Genomic DNA, 18,251 nt, shown 5'->3' with positions numbered 1-18,251 from the left:
AATGCGGTATCGCCCGTGCATTTTGAATGGCTGCATCTGTAGGCTGCCAAAAGTCTCCGAAACCAAATTTTGATAGCAGAAAATTCTCACTCGTCCAGAAGTTCCCTTGGGACCCAACATCCAGCACAGAGTGGTAAAAAAGCGTCTTTTTTGGAGACCCTTACAGCGTGCATTGGTGGTTCAGTGGTAGAATTCTCGCCTGCCACGCGGGAGGCCCGGGTTCGATTCCCGGCCAATGCAGTGGCTTTTGCAGCGAGCGGCTCCATCACTTGCATCCCCTTTCAACTCGCAACTGAAAACCCTCTGAAGCTTAGAAGCTGTGAGCCAGGTCAGTACCCGGATGAGGGTGACCTACAGGGAAAAGCAAAGCTTACAGCTGGAAGCGGTGTTAATGGAGCCAGCGGTGGGGCACTCACCCTGAGGTCTGTGCGGGTCCCAATGCCCCAGTATAGTGACGGAGACGCTGTGTGGTAAAAAGGCGCCGTCTTTTGGATGAGATGTAAATCCGAGGTCATAGCTCTCTGTGGTCATTAAAAGTGACCACCAAAACCTTTGACAAAAGCTCTTGGTAATTGATGGTCTTCAATAATGCTTCTCCTTTAGGTACATTTGAAATCAGCTGAAAAATGCTGTGAAATGGGGGGGCACTTCAGGCCAGTGTAGGATTTGGGATACAAGAACCATTAAACAGCACGAGAAAGCCCGTACACTGAATCGCAGGGCTTTCTATTCAAAGAAGGACAAAAGAAATTTCTCTGAATTCCATTTTTTGCAGCACAGCGAAGACAGCGGGCACGAGGCCTGTTAGCTCAGTTGGTTAGAGCGTGGTGCTAATAACGCCAAGGTCGCGGGTTCGATCCCCGTTTGGGCCAGGCAGTCTCCTCCGCTCTTGCCAAAACCCGTTACTGTGGTGAGATCGGTGGTTTTGCAAAGACGCCACATACTGCCGACAGACGAGAGTGTTGCGGGAGAAGAGAGAAGTGATGGAAGATTGAAGAGTGTCGTAGGTGGAGCCAAGATGAAGTGTCACAATTGCCTAGGGGAGGATTTCAAATGTTTAAGATGGTAAAAATAACCGGAAGTGATCCCCCAGTCCAGCGCAGTCTGACGTACTTCTGTCATATAAAGTGAAACTAGATGTCGAACTGGAGCCTCACCATTTGCATAAGTGAGGCTCCAGTTATACATCTAGTTTCACTTTAAATGACAAAACTGAAGAGACTTAAAAGAGCTGGAGAGGATTTCTTACAACTTTTGAGCCGGCACAGTTTTCGAAAACGTTTTCTTCACGCTGCACTGTACAACACAGACAGCCAAGAGTCTCCAAAACAAAACGAATTGACAGATAGGAGAAAAGTCCCACTCGTCCTAAAGTTCCCAAAATCCAGAACTGAGCGTAAACAAAGTGTTCAAGTAGCGTGGGAATGCTACCCCTAATCCTAGCTGGAGTTTGAGCGTCTGGTTCAGAGTTTGCTCAAGAGTTTACCTTTCACAGATGCGCAAAGATGAATGTTGAGGGTGCACGCTTCAAGGCGCCTTACAGTGCAGGGAGTGATTAGAGACGATTCGTGACGTGTGCTCGTTCCCATATACCGTACGCCCCGGGTTGCAGTGCTAGGATGACGTCCAATACCGCTTCGGCACGTAACGGCATTATATTCAAGTGCAGGACGTGAGGGTTTTATTTTGTTCGTTTTGTTCTGCTCTGCTCTGCTCTGCTTTGCTTTCTATGGCGTTCGTAAGAGGGTCAATAAAAAGGCGATTCCTGCGTCTAACACGAATGTAAGAGCTATTTCAAGTGCGGCTTCTAAAATGCTTGTAGACATTTGTCTGTTGTTGATTGTTTTTTTGGGTCTAACAAAGTGCCATTTTCCTGTCCGGACGGGGAGACTATATCATTCCCACATGAAGCAACCCTTAATTCCTCTGAGGCGTGTCTGTCTGCAAGGCTTGTATTTTGGAAAGGTTTTTTTTTTAATGGAGATCGACTTTGAAAAAGGTTTCCGCCGGCGCCTCGCGATCCATGTGAGATTGTAGCAAGAATGCAACAACGGCGGCGCTCGCTGTAGTTGTGGCCGAGTGTTTAAGGCGATGGACTAGAAATCCATTGGGGTCTCCCCGCGCAGGTTCGAATCCTGCCGACTACGGTGTCCTCCTCACGTCGTCGTGTGCCGGCGCAAGCAAGGAAAAGTGCCTTTCTGCTTTTCCTGGTGGTTTTAAAACGCGAGATCGCTTGTACCCGCTGCCTTGGAAAGAAATGTCTACATGTTTACTTGCACATTGTCTATTGTTTGTTTGTACATTGTCTTGATGCACTGTTTGCACTTTGTCTTGTTTTTTACACTTGTTTTACAATCGAGAGACCTTCTGTAAGTAAGAATTCCATTGTACCAGTACCGGTTACATATGGCAATAAAGTTCAAGTTCAAATGCTTCAGCGTCCGCAAACGGCATTTTGCAGCTGGAAGCAGATGGCGACGCTTTTTGCGGTCGCGTGTCTTGTGCCCCATTTCCGGCCTTTAACATCGAATCAATAAAGCTGTTAGAACCGACACCATAGGTGCTTTTCTTACAACTTTTGATCTGACTCAGTTTCGGAATGCAATTCCTGAACACTGCGAGAGACAACCTACAGATGCAGCCATTCAAAATGAGCGGTAAAAACCCGTGGTACAGTAACCAACCCGCAGGGCATCGTAGGGCACCGCGGTAAGTGATTGGCTGGCCAAAATGACCGACAGGGGCACTCGTGGTGCATTGGTTGGTAGTGAAAAGATTTAATCATTTAATGTCTTTACTGTGCACATTTCAATCCGCTTAGTTTTGAATATTTATATGGAATTTTACCACTAAAGGGAAATTTTAGTAGCTGAGCATAAAAAGAAGAGGAGCATAACGCATCTGAAGGTCATAAACGATATTAATTTAGGAACATAAACATTACTGTATGTACATAAACTGTACTGTGTATGGCTGGTCTTGATAGTTTAAAGAAAAAATACACACCAGTCTTCCATTTCTCCCTAAACATTTTAAGCATGAAAGTTTTATGAAACGGTACCCAAATATGTGATTGCTGTATAGAATGAATTTTAATTTTTAAAAATGATTTAACACGAAAATTAAGCTGTTTACATCTTCCGCCTGAGAACAGTCACCCGTTGCTTCCCAACGCAGAAACACAGCCACTAACTAGCAAAGAGAGGACATTAGCTAGCCAATATGATAAAGAAATAAATGATTATTTTGTTTATTTCTTTTGCACATTTATTTGAACATTTCCATCGATTGTACAAGCACTTGGAAACTGTCCAATCCCTAGTTCATCAAGCATTTACCGGTCTGGTGCCGGTCTGTGTCTTCTAGGATATAATGCCAGCGAACTCTTGTTTTTATGTCCACTATACCTACGCTGGGCAAACGTTCCGAGGTCAAATTCTTCCAGCACGGGGGTACCTTTAAAGCGGAGACGACGGCACCGACATTTTTTGGCGCGCCTTCTCTTTAAAGCCCTGGCCAAATATGAAGACAGTACGTACAGTTATAATTCAAACGGAATTAAAAACTACACATCCCAGTTACCATGGTGGTGCTTGTGATCATTGCGTTTAACCAACGAAACAGGGCGAAAAATCAGTCACATGACTTTGGGGCAGAGTTTCGAAAGCTTAACCTATCAGCAACAAAGCGAAATTTACACGATAGGCTACCTCAAACTGTCAGTTACACGACTGTGTATGTCGCTTAAGCCACTCCTATTTGGCATTTTAGTTATGGAGGCGAGAAGACGCCCCCCCCCCCCCGGATGTCTGATTTGCCGCCATATTTAACTGTTCGGTGTCCGAATCGGAGTAGCTACGCGTACGAAATAAAGTTAATCCCAACTACAAAACATATATTTTTGTGGTAAGAGGGCGCAAAACATCAGTATTTACTGCTATTAATTACTGTACGATTTATAGTTGAAATCTGAGCCTAGATATAAAGTTAGATATAAAGTTAAAATCTCGACAAAGCAATGTAGGAAATACAGAGAAAATAAATCCTGTCTGACATCTAAAATCAGTTTCGATCAAGGTCTCTAAAACGAACAAGAAAAAGAGGATTTTCGGAGGGCAATTACGCTGTGTTTATATAGAATAACTGATTTATGAGCAATCTAATTTCTTGTTCGTTTAAAACAGTGAAATGTCAGCTGCAAAAGATCGCACCAGAAACAGCACTCTCTCTGCTTGTCATAGACGTTCAGGAAAGGCTGAATGAAGTCATGTCAAGTACAATAATTCGGTGATCAATAATAACAGTTGTAGGACAGTATATAAGGAGGATAAGGATTTTGAAGTTGACTCGAAATCTGATCGGTAACCAGTGCAAGGACTTGAAAACAGGTGTAATGCATCCCTGATAGGATTCTTGCTGTCATATTCTGAACATATTGAAGATTGCTCAGTGTGGATTTAATTTCCCCAGTGAACAGGATGTGCATTTATTGATTCTAGAAAAAAAGCCTTTCTTGATTTCTCTAGTTCACTTTAAAATAAACTATTATTCCACAATGCAGAGTATTACATGGCCAGTATTTACACATGATATTTGTGATTTAAAGAAATTAACACAAGCAGCTTTTGGAGATTTAAGTGTTGGCTGAGTTATTGCAGGATAAAAGACTAGAGATGTTGGCAAGAAGAAGATAATTTGGGGAAAGCTGAGGAATACACTTATAACAAGAACACTTCCTATTGGGGTTAGGCATACTTTTGATGAAGATGAAGTTAACAGACTATATGTTTACATAGATACTGAAATAAGGATTGTATTTTAGATTATGTGTAGTTGCTGGCATTGAACTGTGTGTTGGATGCACATGAATTGAAGGAATGGGCAAACATAGCTGATGCGGATCCACAGAGCCAGCATATTAAGATGTTTATAATTAGAGGCAATTTGTTTAAATAACTAGGTATGGATACTGATGTGCAAGAGAGGTGGAAAGGCTGTTTCCTTAAGCCAGCACTATAAAATATTTTATTCTCAGTGAGATGCTGCCATTTCATCGTGGGTTTCTAACACTGTGTATAGTTCCATCCACACAGTGCCTTTACTTCCATCCATTTCTAATCTCTTTATACAGTACAGAGGATTTGGAGCCTATCCCAGTAAGCAACGGACACAAGGCAGAATACACCCTGGACGTAGCGCCAGTCCATCACAGGACAGACAGACACAAACACACACACACCAGGGCCAGTTTTCCCATAAACCAATTAACTTACCAGTATGTTTTGGAGTGCGAGAGGGAGTCATATCACACATATGGAGAAAAACCATGTAACCCAGAGAGAACATGTAAACCCCACACACACAGGATGGCAGGAATTGAACCTAGGACCCCAGTGCTGCAAGATAGCAATGCTAACCACTTCGCCACCATTATAAATGGATGGATATCTTAGTTATCTTTCTAGTTCACAGGTTTGCATGCATAATTTAATTTTGAAAGCCACTGAGACATCAGGTACTACTGTTGTATTTATGAAAAAGAAACAAAACAAAAAACATACTAACAACTGTGCCATCCTACTCCTTAGTTAATACATTTTATTATTCATAAACAGTTAACATTGTTAGCAAAATATTTTGAATTATATTTAACCCCATTTTTTCTTTAGTTTTGTATTTAACTTATTATATGATAGTCAGACTTAATGTATATTTGAACAATGAAAATATATTTTTACAAGATGCGGGGGAAAGTGCAACAGCTTATTACAGTGCTAAATTTAATATTATTGATTGCTAATAGTTTATGCTAACACCTAACTTTCTTAATTAGATGTATTTAAAACAGTGAACTAAGTGTAACATACTATTCAGAAATACAATCGAAAATAGTTTTGTGGTGTTTGTATGGATGAAACGTTTCTAAAATGTATAACATAACAAAATTAAAGACGATTAAAATCTGTAATCTTTCCACTTGTAATGTCATTAGACAGAACAACACGTTTCTGGTTTGTTTTAATTAGTATTAGTTAGTAGTTAGTAGTTTTAATTTAATTAGTTTTGCAATTCGCACTGATTCCCTTGCGAAGATATGGACTTAAGAATATTCGTGCCTGGTCAAAAAATGGCATTAAGCACTTAAAATTAATATGGTTAATAATAGTAAACTGTAACATGCTGTAACAAGATCGGTTAAACTGCGAAGAAAATGCTTTCAGAGAAAATGTTTCAGGTGTGAAGAACATAGATCTCCAATGCAATTTCAACCAAACCTGTTCCCACACACCCTGGCCCCACTACCATTAGAATATACACAAAGCACTGAAATCTTTCGAGCTAATGATCAGGTGACCCGAGAGAGAGCGAGAGAAACACCAAGGGGTGCGGAACCAGGGAACTATTTACATGGAAAACGGGCGATCTCCCCAGACTGTCCGCCCGTTTCACTGTTACCTGGATACCTCTTTATTTAGAACTCACTAACACTGATTTTTAGTTTAGAAGGATTCAAGTAGGGTTTTAGATGAAAGGCAGCGACCTTAATCAAGCCCAAATCATAATTGAACCCATTCAGAGCCTACATTACATTTTAGCGTTTCATTCTGAGCAGAAGACCCTCACACCTGAAGAAGGCTTGCGTTTTCTCTCTTCTCTTTTAAGCATGTGTACAATGTGTAATACAATTACAATGTGTAATTACAATGCTGTAATACAATTTGAATCGTATGAGGGTGGGGGGGAGGTGTCTTTCGCTGGAAATCTCGCCTGCTTCTACTTTACGAGTACAACCCCCTCTCTGCCGGAGTGCTGGCTGTGACGAATTAAACCGGTTTCACAGGTTTCAATCACAGACCATGTGACATGGGAGTCAGGAAACTAACACACAGCGCCACCGGATTTGATAACACTATAAAAACGCTATAAAATAATGTGACTAGGCACAGAACAAGTTTACAGCACAGTACAATAATAAATGCTGACCATGACTTTAGAAGCATAAATTGCCTTACACTCAATTTAAACACAAGCTGTCTTTAGCCCTCTAAGCTGGTTCATACAGAAATGTAGAGATCCAGGCTCAGAACACACAGCTTCATTAGCGAAAACATATGCAGGACAACTAGAGAAGACGTTTTACAGAGGATGGATTTTTAGAAACATCCCATCAGTGAAATCACTGAAGTCAACTCCTAGGTACTGTAACTGTCGTGTGGATAGTTTCACAAGAATCAGACAAAGGTTTAAGCATCGCTTGTTCTAGATAAAACTGCAAAAAAAAACAACAACAACCCATAATGTACTTCTTTGCGGCTCTGTTTGCCCAAATCATATATTCACAACGTGAAATCTAGAAAATAATATTACGTAACCAAAATCCGCAATATGGAAACAGAACCTGTGTAATTGTTGATAGATGATGTACTCGTAACATTTTTTCAAGACGAACTACAACATTTAAAAAATGACTTGTATGTACTTGATATCTCTAATCAATCCACGGGTCCCAGCACAAAAACGAAACTAAAACGCATACCGTTTCGCGCTTCTTATTAGTTGCTCAAAAGTAATTTGACCGTATGAAATGCATAATATAAACCTAGAAACATATACGTGAGCAGTACTTAAGCACTGTAGTATCGGTGTTAAGACATACCTCTCAAATACTGTAAATCAAGTTAAAAATATCTCAAGACCGATTCTGGTCATAATGAAACCATGTTTCGTGTATGTTTTCTTTAAAGTACCAAGACCAGCCATATACTGTATGTTTATGTTCCAAAATTAATATCGTTTATGGCCTTCACACACGTTGCAGTATGCTCCTATTCTTTTTATGCTCAGCTACTAAGATTTCCCTTCAGTGGTAAAATTAGATATGAATATTCAATACTTAAACGGGCACAGTTAAGACATTAAATATACATATACATACTGTATACAGTACAGTTTTCATACGGTAATATGTTTATGTTCCTAAATCAATCTCTTTTATGAGCATGTGAAAGGCATGGTGAATCGATTCTCAAAAATTACTGTACTTTGCATGATTGGAAACAAATGCGTGATTGCGAAATGCTGTAGTGTTACTTTTACAAAGACGGTCGATGAAAAAAAGAATGTTGACCAGGGCAATACTTTGAGCTTACACTTACAGCTTGTCCAAGGTCATTCATTATTAATACTATTAGTAATATCTTCGTTAAAGACTTTGATGGCCACAGCTCAAACATGAGAGGTTGAGCTTTATTAGCTCCACCTTGCGGAAATTCCGGATACTATTATTTTGCTTGTCGTATTATAGGAGAATTTACGGTAACTCGCGGTATTTACCGGTAGCTTGCGGTAGACTGCGTACAGCGTACCGCAAAATAATGCGGTATCGCCCGTGCATTTTGAATGGCTGCATCTGTAGGCTGCCAAAAGTCTCCGAAACCAAATTTTGATAGCAGAAAATTCTCACTCGTCCAGAAGTTCCCTTGGGACCCAACATCCAGCACAGAGTGGTAAAAAAGCGTCTTTTTTGGAGACCCTTACAGCGTGCATTGGTGGTTCAGTGGTAGAATTCTTGCCTGTCACGCGGGAGTCCTGGGTTCGATTCCCGGCCAATGCAGTGGCTTTTGCAGCGAGCGGCTCCATCACTTGCATCCCCTTTCAACTCGCAACTGAAAACCCTCTGAAGCTTAGAAGCTGTGAGCCAGGTCAGTACCCGGATGAGGTATTTTTTTTTTCACGGGGAGCGACTCTGAAAAGGTTTCCCCAGCCACCTCGCACTCGTGTTAGATTATAGGAGGAATGCGGCGGCCACAAACTCGCCGTAGTCGTGGCCGAGTGGTTAAGGCGATGGACTCGACATCCAGTGGGGACTCCCCGCGCAGGTTCAAATCCTGCCGGCTACAGTGTCTGCTGCACGTTGTAGTGTGCCTGCGTGGCAGAGGCGAAGTGCCGCTTCTCCTTCTCTGGTACTATAAAAGCGCTAAATCGCTTGGACCCACTGCCATGGAAATCAATTCTTCAGATAACCACACATTTTGCGTTCGCACGTCTGGTGCTCTACTTATGCCTTTGAAAACCGGGTCAATAAAGCTCAAAGAACCGACACGATAGGTGCTCGTAAAGCACGCAGTAAAGAACTCTTATCAGCGAGGGTTTCAGTGGGTTAACTGAGGAGAAGGCGTGATCGCTAATTGTTGAGTTTTTATTTGGTGTTAGAAACACTCTTACTGTGCATGAAGTGCAACAAATGTAGCCACAGAAATTGCATCGCGCTTTCATTTATGCTATTGCAGACACCAACGTTGCCTAGATAGAAAACCGATAAAGCCGTGGGTTTGCTTGCCGGTCTGAAGGATCTCTCTTCGAATATCTATCATTTGTCAATGGAAGTAAAAGGCGCTGCAATCTGATACGTTCACATTCAAACCCGCAGCTGTTGTTCGACTTTATTTCTTGACTAATTACAACTGAGTGTCGCATGAGCAGTTACGTAAACTTGTCTGCTATATTTGAACACAAATGCCGTTCTTCAATTAAAACTAACAGTACATTGTCAGGGACATTCAGTTATATACAAACAAGAGACAGACAAGAGAATATTTCTACCTTTCATGTGGACTACGTGTTGACTTACTGATCGGAATAATTGAAATGTTCGGGTTCATAGCCGATGCAGTGCGTGCTAATTAGAACAGCAACGCTGGGCTCTCAGCACCGTACTGAGCCCAGGTGCAGTTCATTTACATGAAGGAAATCTCGTACTGGGTACGATTACACCCACATACAGTAAGTAGCACAGGCTACTTAGGGAGTAGCCGGATGCGTTTAAAAGTGACCCGAGCCAGGTAGGAGTCGAACCTACAATCTCCTGATCCGTAGTCAGACACGTTATCCATTGCGCCACTGGCGTCACACTGCACGACTGTAACCCAGTGAGCTCAGCACTGCAACTAGTAAAACATTACCCCCGTTCCATTCTTTTCCAAAAGTGAGAAACACCTGTTTTCTACATTCTGTCTGTTTAAAACCATATCTCTTTAAACCAAACCAAGAGTTTGTCCTTTGCACTGATATTCTGATTCATTTCGATTTCAAAGAAAAAAAAAAAACACTTTCTTCCAAAGCATCATAAAATTGTCCCTTCTTCCAGACTCTACTTCTCTCTTGTAGTAGTACAGCAGACCTTTCCAGGTGAGCAGATCACAGAGTCCGAAATGAGCTTCCTCCATCCAGCAAAGTACCTGAACATGACTCTGTCATCATAAAAGCACCCCTGTAGTAAAGCAATTAAATCCGAAATCAAGAGGGCAATTGCCTACTGAAGTTCAAGAAGTCATCAATTTTAACCTAGCAACACATTAAAGGCTGCATCTATACAAGTACGATTCTAGAAATGCTCACCAGATTACGTTTTAAGAAGGAACTGCGGCTCAGGTTCCGCCGAGATCTAAACTCGGATGGCAGGATTCAGAGTCCAGAGTTTGGACGGGTGGCGCACAGAGGGTCCATATACTGTAGATCCCTCAGTGATCTTCCGTGTGTTCAAACCGCCAGCGTGTGACTCCCCTGTCCCCGTGACCTCATTGCTCTGCTCTCACCTCTGTGCAGCCGAGCCCGACTCATGGTAAAGTGGAAAAAAAATGCCCTCAACGTGTGATTTACTCTGGAGCGAGGACAGATGTCACCTTCTTATCATTGAAGAGGATGTATGTGATGTGGCGACTAGGTTCAATTTTTTATCCTCTTTAAAAGATTAAGGACTGGGTGAGCCTGATTTACCACCCTTTCAGCTAAGAACCCGACGTGCGGACCGTTTAAGCTGCGTAGACTCGGTCGTTTAACTCTTCTCCATTAGCAGGGTTAAGGTTAAAGAAAAAACATTGCTGACTTCTTTTTTGTTTTCCAGCCGCGAGCGCTGATTAGCAAGGTTTGCATTTCATGTTTTGCAAGTTGCATTCTAAGAAAAACAAGTCGTTCAAGACAGGAAATGAATACTTGCATTTAATTAAGTCTAGCCGTAGGCGGTTGTTCATAATGACCAGTCCTGTTCGAGAAGTCAGAACAAAAAAAGGCACCGCTGGGATTCGGACCCGGGATCTCCTGTTTACTAGGCAGGCGCTTTAACCAACTAAGCCACAGCGCGCCAGGAGCGCTGTCCTTTTGCAGCCACTTGGACACACAGCTCAGACACATCTGCATTCGCTGTGCGCTCCGCCTGCTCGCTGAGCAAGTTGCCACCTTTACATACAATAGCAACATCGACACCAAGAGAAAGGATGACAAATGGCTTTTAACTGGAACTTTTCATGTCCAAGGAGCTCAATGTGCTTTCCGTGTACAACAGGGCCACTGAACTCCACACCGGCCACTGAAGCACAGCAGTGGCTTGCTGGCTTGACATCTCCCAAGGAAGATGTTGAAATTGCATGTGGAACAGGAAAATGACCCTCGAGTACGAGGGAAAAAAAAGAAAAAGAAAATCTGGAGCGCGCCAACTCATGTCCGGACAGCCCGGTTTCCTCGGCGAGGTGGCCGAGTGGTTAAGGCGATGGACTGCTAATCCATTGTGCTCCGCACGCATGGGTTCGAATCCCATCTTAGTCGCTCTCCATGTCTGACGCGTGTGCCTGTTCAAAGTCGGCCCTCGGTACTAGAGCAGTATGTTTTCCAGCGGTGGCTGAACATGGTATAGTCGGCTAACGTCGGTATCAGTAGTGCAGTGACAGAAACAGTATTTACGTGCTGCTGCTGCCAAGTGGCTCTGGGTTGAGACCGCGTTTTCACTTACTTGCAACACAAACGGAGAAAGCGTTTTCTGACAGTCTCTCGAGAGACTGCGCTAGGTGTTTAGAGATAGACTTTGTCAGTTCCCCCTGGGATGATGGCCTCTCAAATAGTTTGTGATTCCTCTAGACGTTTATACAGTAGAAGCATGGCTCGTGGCTTAAATTCAAGCTGACCAAGACTAAGGAAACGAGTTAGAGGTCTGATGCAGAACTGCGAATTCAGTGAACGGGAACACTACAGTACATTGCACTGTATGTGTGAGGAAAGCTGCCCCCTTCAGTCCCTTGTCGATCGAACAGAGAACTGTAAAGGATACCGCCAAGAAACTTTAGGATGCTGGTTGGAATCCAGCTCCAAAGAAGCCCCTTTGGGTGTTATGTCATCAAAAAGTAAGAACAACGAATCTCCCTTTGATCAAAAGCGCAACAAAACTGTTTTCCGTGGAGCAGGTTTCAGACCCGTAGACCTGTTTTATTTGTAGGGCAGGCGCATTCCCAAACGCGAATCTCCTGTTTTAGAAATGCTTTGGGCGGCGTGAAGTGAAAATAAGAAATGAACTCCAGATGCACATGGAAGCAATCAAGTGTTTCATCCGAGCTGTTTCAAAGACTGCTCAAGAGCTTTCCTTTCACAGAGGCGCAACGATTAATGATGGCGGTGCACCCTTCAATGCGCCTTACAACTCTAGGGAGTGATTGAGACGATTCGTAGCGTGTGCTCATTTCCCTATATTCCCCGTGCTGCAGTGGAAGGATGACGTACGTTACTGCTTCGACACGTAACAGCATTATATTCAACTGCAGGAGCTGAGGGCTTTCGTAAGCGCGTAAATCAAAGGCAATTCCTGCGTCTAACACTAATGTAAATGCTTTTCAAAGTGCAGTGTGGTGCAGCTTGTAAAATCCTTGTCCACATTTGTGGTTTGTTGATGTTTTTTCTGTCTGCCAAAGTTGCATTTTGACATCCGGACGGGGAGACTTTATCCTTTGAACGTGAAGCCACCTTTAAACCCTCGGAGGCGTGTCTGTCTGCCGGCACGTATTTTGTCAAAGGTATTTTTTTTTTAACGGGGAGACAGACCATATCATATTTTAACGGACCATATCATCTCCTCCCTGTCTGGATTGTTAGTAAGATGTAGACCCCTCTAGTTTTAGGACTTTTTTAATGTTAGTAATGTCATTGATGATGTTAAATCTCCATCTTGGGAATCCAGTTTCCAAAGAATTTTCAAAACGATGTAGTGCTGACTGAGCGGTCCAACACTGGTCACAGATAATAAGATCACATGGACTGTGGTGCTTTCCTGTAATCAAGAAAAATCAGAAAATCCGGCATATATATGGCATAATTTCCAAAGTCAAGTGAAGTATGGACTTAAAATTGTCAAAAGATAAATCATCTTTATAGAGTATGTTATCTGTTTAATATACGTTTACATTGTGATGAAACACTTTTCAAGACGACCATAAACATATGCAGCATGTTTAAGACAGGAATCTCAGTTTAGTTACAAAAACTTTGGCTGATAATCTGTCTGAAATTTCCATTTTTACTGCATGTTATTTAAGGATAAGTACTAACTCATTGACATTCCGTTGATTAAAATAACACTTAACATTAATCACAAATGTATTATTCCAAATAAACTGTAGTAATCAAGAGAAATTAAGAAACTAAAACATAAAGCAGTCTTCTGAGGATGCCAGATGCACATACAGATAGATATACTTACACCTAGGGCCAATTTGACCAGAATCCGTTTAACCACCCACCAATATATCTTCGGACTGATGGGTAGAAACCAGAGCCCCTGAAGGAAACCAAAGCAAACTACGCGATATTACAATTTTTCAGTTTTTAAAACATGTTGCAAATCTAACTTATACATATAATACTCATGTCTGAAATGCATAGAATGCTGACACTCCAATCTTTCATATGCAATGTTTTGCACAAAATCAGCAGCTGAACAGCAGTATGTGACATACTTTTATCCAGTGCCTTTCAGAGCAGAAACATAAATGTGGGCAAGAGTTCTTCCTCTATGGTCTGCTGTACTTTAGCTAGTCACATTTTGGCTGTGGCATGTGTACTCCTGGGAACCCTGGACTGTAATGAATATCAGGCATTATGTAAAAATTAATCATGTGAGCATATTATTGTGTTGAAGCAAAACACAAAGAATCACTTCTAAAACTTCAATTTAACTTCCAGTGTCTGGTCTTGAAATGCTGTCCCATCACCCATCTTCTGACTTCTGGGTGTGTTAATAGATAAATGTCATTTTCTTTTTCCCATATGCTCTTCTCTGCATCATTAAGTACTTGTGGGTCATATCATGTACCTCCTGGCATCCTGACTGGCAGGCGGCTGCTACAGAAAAGTAAAATAAATGATAAGATCTGCATATATTTGTGTTGAAGACAAAAACAAAAGAATTCAACATCTATATACTTTACACTTTACTGTAGCTTTTACAATACGACAATCTTGTCATATTTACAATCATCAATTGTTTTAGGTTGCTTAACTGATTATCTGGAGACACTTGTTCCAATGAACAAACAATGACCTTTGTTTAAGAGACAACTTACATTTTTAAACATTCCTTTAAAGATAAACCTCTGAAAATGTTTTAAATCAAACTTCCAACTTCTTAATTATGTTATAAAATGGCTAAAAAATTATTTAGTCCTTAACCTATTCAGAAAACTTCACTAAAAGGATTAAGGAATTGTTCTCTCTACTCATCTTCAATTCAATTCAATTTATTTTTTATATAGCACCTTTTACAACAAGGTTGCCCAAGGCACTTAACAAAGCAAGTGACCATATATGTTGTGAATACAGAATAGAAAAGACCAGAAGATAACAGAGGAGAGGAACCAAAAACTCCTTAGTAAGGAAAAAAAAACCTCTAGGGTTTATAGAGGGTTAGGGCCCATATCATATCATATCATCTTGTGCGTTCTGTTCTGGGTGAATACAAACGGTGTCATTCATGAAGTGCAATCGGTGCAACATGGCTGGAGAAGAGTGGCAGGCGGACTCTACAAAACAGAAGAAGCACATTGATATGATTTTGTTGAAGACACAATGAGAGAACAACTTCAAGAACTCCATTTGTTGCACTTTTCTATTGCTTTTACATTATGAGAAACCTGTCACATTAAAAGCTGCAGTGGACTGAGGCTGCTTATCTGCTCCAATGCAGTAAATCCTTCAAGAATGTGACCGACTCTGCTGGAAAGTGACACCTGTTAGAGTGAAAAATGTCCTTTGTGTAAGAGACAGGTCTCTATTAATCAGAAATCACAGCTCAGACATACATAGGAGCCACTATAGTTGATAATTGCCTCACAATTTCAAAATCAACTGTGTGTTCTGAATTATTTTTTTTTTCAATTAAACTATTTACAACAGTTTTTGTAAATTTATAATGACATTTATTTTTATCAAATGTCTAACTTCTTAAAGAAGTTTTGAAATATCTCTGTAGTCCAAAAACAATTGCTGTAGTCCTTAGTCTTTTCAGAAACTTTCACTAAAAGGTTTAAGGAATTGTTATCTAGACTCATCCTGTAGGCCCTGTTCTTGGTGTCATTCATGAAGTCCAGTCTGTCTCAGTCAATGTCTCTTCCCAAGCGGTTGCCTGTCTAATGCTGCTGGAAACTCCAGTGTCCGTTCTGGAAATGCTGGGCCATCATCGATCTTCTGACAATGACTATTGCCTTTGTCTGTAAATATTAAATTCATAAATCAGTAATTACTTTAATACATCATCTAAAAAAGATTTGAGAGTTTTTTCAATTTAAAAGCAGATGTCTTACACTGAAAACGATTCTTTGCATTGCGCCACTGATTATGAACTAATTTGAAAACTGTTTTAAGTGGAGTGATCGCTCTTTTAAAACATTCAGATAAAGTCAACAGTTTTTCAAAAGTGGTGACAATTAGACCTCTTAATTCCAAAACTTTCAATAAGAATACGAGTTGGGCAGATGTCTCGCAGTGTTTTGTCTTGGGAATATTTGAGTGGGGTGGCTAATCAGCCTCTATGCTCTTCTGAGCTTCATTTATCTCCTTTTCTACTCTTATCCCCTCCATCTGAGTGGGCCAGATAATCTGCCACGATGCTCTTCTGTGCATCTGTGAGCCTCTTTGTGGCCGTCTCAAATGCCCTCCTGGCAGCCTGGCTGGTGGTGAATTGGAGATGGTATCTACAAAACAAACACATACACACAGTGTATTATTGTTTCCAAGCCACGGACAGTTCGATTAATACATTAAAACAACTTTGTGATTTGGTTTACTTCTCATGCAGTCTTCGCAAGTCGTTTGAAGGATTATAAATTGGCTCCTCCACAGAAGAAATGAAAACATTTTCAGTCTCTGTTCCACAGATGCTATCAGTGGCAGTACAGCGTGGTTTAGTGAAGTAAAGGTGAAATACCTGAAAAAACAGACAAAATGCAGTTATTGTACTTTTCAACTATTGTTGAATGCTGAAGACAGATGTTGGCAATGAACTGGAGAGAATATATCAGCGTAAATTCGACTTACATGTTCCTCTTCTTCACTCAGGGCAAAGCATGCCAGCTGCTGTGAGGAGGTTGTGTGCTTTGTCACTGCTATTATCGCCAGTTTTTGCCCTCTTTGTGACACAAAATCCTTTCTCTGCATCCATACCTGGACCTGAAATCACAAGCAATTCAATAAATAATATTTGATTCAAAACTGCTAATAATCATTTTACAGTAGCAACAGCAGCACCCAGTAATGAAGTGTATGGAGAGTGTTGAGTGTTTCAATCAGTCAGTCTGACCTACTTGGCTGGGTGCTAAGCTTCTGTAGAATGAGGCGGCTGGGATCCCAATGAGGACTCACAAGTAGGGGATGGTGTGGAAGAGAGGTGCAAAAGATGAATGTGAAGGAGAGAAGGGGCTTACATATTACATGAGGAGGTGTCATTAAGAATTATTACGATTTAGTGCTGCTGAGGCTGTTTGAACCTGATGTTTGCCATTCACTAACTCTTGTTTCATATGGAGTTACTGAAAAAAAGTTGGGGTGGAGATCAAATTCCACTCTCACACTTCCACTCTCAAGTGCATTCATTCTGCCTGACTGAAAACAGAGCTGAGAGAATCTTCTCCCTCACCCCACCCTCCAGTCCAGTCTCCCTGTTAAGGCCCTAAGTAACGGGAGCCCACCTAAATGACAGCGATGAGCCCTGACTATCATTGTTATTCTTTCTCTTTATAAATGTCAGATAATAGTGTCATTGTTAGAATTTGACCAAACAACTGAAATATGCACGACTGTCATTCTTACTGTCATATTCTTTATCACCCCTAGGTGCTGCAGGTGCTTCAGCTGGAGAATAGTCTGCAGGTAATACAGCACAAAAAGCTGCTCAGGCATGGTGATGTCTTCAGAGGTGTGTGTCTTCTCCAGTATCCGCTCCACATCTCTCTTTGTAGCCCTCAGCACCTTCCAGCAGTCACTGGCTCTAGGCCAAGGACTCTGCAGCTGTCTGTATCTGTGGCAGAAGGAGTAGTACCATCAACGTCAATTCCCGTCATGTACTGGAACCGGAAACAAACTGGAATCAGAGTTCCAAATGGAAAATACCTCTTTTTGATGACTTCCTGTGAGACATCCTAGCTGCCTTTTTGCTGAATGTCCTTTAGGATGCTCTGAAAGATGATGATGACGTTAGCCAGGCTGCGATCCTCCTTTCCTAGGTTGATGGCATTCAGGATGTATCACAGGAACCGGTTGATGTTTTTTATGTAATTAGCAATGGTTTTGTGAGACATTCCAGTCATCCTCAGTTGGTAAAAAAAAGTACGCATTTTGGGAATGTCCTTCACAAACATCAAGGAATCTGGAAATGTTGTCTATCAAAAAAAATGTTTTTAGGGTTTATTTTTAGAGTTGGCACAATCTCAGATGGGTGAATTCTGTGCTAATAAATTAAAATATGTACTTTGTGAGTCTCTGCCCAGTTTTAAATACCTACCTCCTGAGAGCAGGTTACCATATCTAGGTCCTGTATAAGGTACCGTTTAAACCCAGCCAGGTGAGGAGCATCTAGAACGTGTTTTCTGTATAGTCCATCCCGGGTCACTCTCTTCTGGAGAGCCTGCTGATAACTCTTAACTACTGGGGTCTTGTAGGGATTTACTGGAACAGGACCCAACCCCAAGTCCTTCCAGGGCACCTTCCTGCCGTTTAGCCGCACTTCATTGAATTTTTTCACTTTGACATTTAGAGCACTAGGCAGAAATCACATTGCGTTGACACCCGCCGCGGGGCTTCACGATGCTTGGTTTTAATTAAACAGTCGAATTCCCCTGGTCCTCACCAGTTCTAAGCCAGCTGCTAGACATTGGCCAGCACCCCCCTGGGCAGGAGGGGGTTGACTGATCCACGCCGCAGCTGGGGAGATCCGCGCGAAG

At 41.7% G+C, this 18,251-nt stretch overlaps 6 non-coding genes across 6 annotated transcripts; all 6 read left to right on the top strand.

Moving 5' to 3' along the window:
- Positions 1-169: 169 nt before the first annotated feature.
- Positions 170-240, top strand: trnag-gcc (transfer RNA glycine (anticodon GCC)). Its single transcript has one exon. It is a non-coding gene; the product is annotated as a tRNA-Gly (tRNA).
- A 558-nt stretch (positions 241-798) lies between these two features.
- On the top strand, positions 799-872 carry trnai-aau (transfer RNA isoleucine (anticodon AAU)). The gene has a single exon. It is a non-coding gene; the product is annotated as a tRNA-Ile (tRNA).
- Positions 873-2,065: 1,193 nt separating this feature from the next.
- Positions 2,066-2,147, top strand: trnas-aga (transfer RNA serine (anticodon AGA)). Its single transcript has one exon. It is a non-coding gene; the product is annotated as a tRNA-Ser (tRNA).
- Positions 2,148-8,543: 6,396 nt separating this feature from the next.
- trnad-guc (transfer RNA aspartic acid (anticodon GUC)) lies at positions 8,544-8,614 on the top strand. Its single transcript has one exon. It is a non-coding gene; the product is annotated as a tRNA-Asp (tRNA).
- A 204-nt stretch (positions 8,615-8,818) lies between these two features.
- On the top strand, positions 8,819-8,900 carry trnas-cga (transfer RNA serine (anticodon CGA)). The gene has a single exon. It is a non-coding gene; the product is annotated as a tRNA-Ser (tRNA).
- Positions 8,901-11,519: 2,619 nt separating this feature from the next.
- Positions 11,520-11,601, top strand: trnas-gcu (transfer RNA serine (anticodon GCU)). The gene has a single exon. It is a non-coding gene; the product is annotated as a tRNA-Ser (tRNA).
- Positions 11,602-18,251: the final 6,650 nt, after the last annotated feature.

This window comes from Atractosteus spatula, unplaced genomic scaffold, assembly GCF_055471065.1.
Source record: "Atractosteus spatula isolate fAtrSpa1 unplaced genomic scaffold, fAtrSpa1.hap1 Scaffold_35, whole genome shotgun sequence".
NCBI classification, from domain to species: domain Eukaryota; kingdom Metazoa; phylum Chordata; class Actinopteri; order Semionotiformes; family Lepisosteidae; genus Atractosteus; species Atractosteus spatula.
This window is presented reverse-complemented; position numbering and strand designations above follow the sequence as displayed.